Here is a 4,119-nt window from a genome sequence, read left to right on the forward strand (position 1 = left end):
TCTGAGAAGCCTATGAAGATGTTTTGTGACAATAAAACAGCTATACACATAGCCACTAATCCAGTTTTCCATGAAAGAACAAAACACATTGATGTCGAATGTAATTTCATTTGAGAGAAAATTCAAGCCAAAATCATTGAGACTCCTTATGTTCGAAGTAGAGAGCAACTTGCAAATATCTTTACTAAAAATCATTAAGACTCTTTATGTTCGAAGTAGAGAGCAACTTGCAGATATCTTTACTAAAGCCAAAATCATTGGGCTCCATAGATATTTTTAGCCTCAACTTGAGGGGTAGTGTTGAACAGTTGGCCTAATTACCAATGTTCCTTATCATTTATGGAGCAATCTTGTTATTCTTGGAGGTTGAATATTCTTTGTATTATGAAAATATTGTCATGAGATTTATTTCCTTTCTTGTACTTGTTTTCTCTTTAAAAGAGTGAAACCATGGTAGTCTCCCCTTATGACAAAATTGGGGATTACCTCTCATGGAGTAGGTCTTAGTACCAAACCACATTAAATTTTTGTGTTTTTTGAGTGGTTTGTGTATGTTGTTCTTTTGCCACAACATTGTTATATTTAGTTTTTTTTATGAGGTTATGGATTAAATATACATCCATGTAAGGGGGCATTCTTTTTTTGGATTTTGAGAGAGGGTAAAATTGGTCAATGGAATTTCGGTTCCTATTGAACAAGAATCTCATGTTCATTTTTGAAATTTATGTGAGGACTTGGAAAAGTTTATTTTCCTGGGTATCACTTACCTTTCCTAGGTATCATTAACCCAGGTAAGTGATACCCATCTCCTAGGTGGATAAATAATTTTCCCACCTAGGGAGAAAGTTGCTAAGACTTGAATAAGACAAAAATGTCCCTTTTAAAAATGGATTTTTATAATTAAAATGGTCATTATCTTATTTGCATAGGAAATAAAAGAACATGGATAAATGCACTTACCACTCATTTATGTTTCCTTTTTCATTATTTTTTTATTGTTAATTATTTTGACAAAAATAATAAAATAATAAATAATTTTTGTCTAATATAATAATGTTTGAATTAAAGGCACATTAACTGGTACATGTCTCACACAACTATTACATGCTCACTCATTCTGCTTTACTAAATCGGACCCACTGCAGCATGCTCCAACTAAATCGGACTTACCTTCACTTAATTACACATTCCTACAGTCTCATCCTTGTTTCATTGACAAAGAAGCAAAAGACGATACATAGAACAAAGGATGAAGAATCCACTCCGGCAGTACTCCCTCAATCATCATCTACATCAATGCATCCATGAGCCACAATGGGACTTCTGACGACATGTTTGCCTCCAACTTCACATTCTTTGCCATGTTCCTTGGACCCTTCACAGTGAGTTTGTAGCTTAGCTTCTGGTACTTGTCTTTGAAAACCAATGTGTCTGGTTCCACTTTCAACTCAAGATCATCATGGTTGGCAATTTAGCAACATAGCAGGCCATTCCTTCTCCAACGTTTGTCACTATCCTGTTAAACTCTCTTACTGCTGCCATGGTATCCGTATCCGAATAAGGCAATAATATAGTAGCATCCTCATTGAATATGGCAACAATCGAGGGATAATTTAGATCCAAGGATGGGTTCAAACAGCTGGGGTTAGAAGAGGACCTTGTGATCTTCTTGATTTGATTCACGGTATAATCCAATGCAAATAGAAGCCTGACATAGTCCTCTGCTGTTGCATCATAGATAAGCCCAGGGTCAAGTGCCTTGCTTGGATTGAGGTGACCTGCTCCTATGGCAAGAGGAGTGGCCTGTTGTACATTGTCCACAAATTCAGTGATGGGACTGAGAGTGTTGTCCAGTGTATCTGCTGTTGTCATGATAGCAGATCGAATGGCTGCGGGGCTCCTTTCAAAAGTGCAGCCACTCCCGCTGCATGAGGACAAGCCATGGACGTTCCATATATGATGTTGAACTCACTAAACATTTGTGTGGATCTATCGTCGTCTACTATTGGGCTTATCGGAGACCATGAACCAAGGACCAAAGAGCCCGGAGCCATGAGATCAGGTTTTAGAATGTTGGGGCAAATTGTAGATGGCCCACGGGAGCTGGAGATAGCCACTCTTGGTGCTGGCTTTGTTCCAATACGCGTATAAGGAAATTTCATGGTTGCTCTTGGATCATGGCTTGTGTTTATGTAATTCAAGATAGCTTGACCTTCTTCTTCTTCCATGCTCACGACAACGGCTGGAAATGACAAGTGGATGTGAGGTTCTATCCTATTCCCTACGTATAAGAAGATGCCTCCAGCTGCCCCTGATGTGCGAACATTATAGATTTGATCGTCAATGTTGTCCGCCGACGCCCAGAATAAATATGTGCTTTCGCAGACAACGATCTTGCCCTCTACATTGTTCAAGTCATTGCAGTCACCCATGAAGACAAGGGGTACCCGGGTTAACGAAGAATTTCCAGGGTACAAAGATGCACCTGTAATTGAAACACCATTGTCCAGAGCTACAATTCCTTACAACTTACGATCGAGAGTACCGGAGACCACAGTAAGTAGCCAGAGTGCGACATTGTGCACTGTGGACAGGTAGGGCCCCTCGTTCCCCTGCTGATGCAGCAACAGAAATACCCTTCTCCATGGCAGCAAAGGAGGCTATGGCAATTGGATCATCATAGAAATTAGAAGCTGTGTTTCCCAAGGACAAGGAGAGGACATCCATACCATCACTAATTGCTTGATCTATTGCCGCAATAACATCGGATGCATAAAAAGTATCATCCCACGTTGCCTTATACATGGCTATCCGTGCTTTTGGGGCCATTCCTCTTGCACTCCCTCGGGCATAACCAAAGCAGGAAGCTCCTTTTACATAGTTCCCAGCAGCTATAGAGGAAATATGTGTCCCATGTCCATCAGTGTCACGAGCAGAATTCATGGAGAAGTTCAGGTCGGGGCTGTGAGCCTTGATACCCTTATTGAAGAACCGAGCTCCAATTAGCTTCTTGTTGCACATGGTAGAATTGAAATCCGTACCACTCACACATTCTCCTTTCCACTTGTTTGGAACTTGGGTCATTCCACCATCTCTAAAACTTGCACTATCTGGCCAAATTCCATTGTCAACTAAGCCGAATATGACATCTTCGCCATAGTTTGACGCTGGCCATGGACCGGAGTTAGAATTATTGAGACCAAGAAAATCAGGAGTGTGGGTTGTGTCGGCCTTAAGGAGCACATCTAGAGTTGATGAAACAAAGCCGGGCAAGTGTTCCAGCAAGTCGAGCTCCAAAGGAGAAAGGCTTGCAGCAAAACCATGGATGGCATTATTGTAGGTATAGATGAGGTAACTGGTTTTGGTGGTAGTAATGGTAGCAACACCATTCCCACCATCCCTAATGGAGGAAAGTGTTGCTTCATACCAGCTGTGGTGATCGGCGAAGGCTCTGGGCATGGCTGATAAATCCATGTGGACAATGTACACATCTGATTTTGCCAACAGGGAAGTGGGATATGAAATAACAGCGATCAAGAGGAGGATCCATAGGGAGAAGGGGTTTGCAGTGACCATGGCTGAATACACAGAGAGAATCGAGTGAAGCACTATGGAACCATGAGGATGTTCTTATACAAGTGAATATGGGACTGTTGAGTGAGTGACGACGATAAAGAAAATGATTTAATTTTTACGTTGATTCCTTTCACTTTTGTCGTTATGGGTGGTCCATGGATAATGGATATGGATGATTGCTTACGTTGATAATGGCGTTTCCCTTTTAACCTGCCCATGTGAATGGGCAATTTTTTGGGGTTTAATATCAACAAAAAGTAATATATTTAAAAAAATTTTAAAAATAGGTTAACTTTTTTTTTTAAATAATATTAATAAAGAACAAAAACATTGTTATCTTTTCCTTGCCATTTGTTCATCGTCCCCCGCCGTCACCTCCGCTTCCGGCAACATTGCTGAAGGTGGCCGGAAGCAGAAGTGGCGGCGGCGGACAGTGGCAGGTAGTACATGAAGTTCGTAGAAGAATAATTAATTAGGGTTCTAACTCCGCCTCCAAGCTATCTTTTGTTGGAGGCTGGGACCCTTTCTGATTGTCGTTGATAA

The 4,119-nt window shown here is 41.0% G+C and overlaps 1 pseudogene; it reads right to left on the reverse strand.

The window, feature by feature from the left end:
- Positions 1 to 1,025: 1,025 nt before the first annotated feature.
- Positions 1,026 to 3,674, reverse strand: LOC148877187 (subtilisin-like protease SBT3 pseudogene; annotated as a pseudogene).
- Between the last annotated feature and the right edge of the window lie 445 nt (positions 3,675 to 4,119).

The sequence above is a fragment of the Nelumbo lutea genome, chromosome 1 (genome assembly GCF_056320005.1).
Source record: "Nelumbo lutea isolate HS-2025 chromosome 1, American lotus-T2T, whole genome shotgun sequence".
Classification (NCBI taxonomy): Eukaryota; Viridiplantae; Streptophyta; class Magnoliopsida; order Proteales; family Nelumbonaceae; genus Nelumbo; species Nelumbo lutea.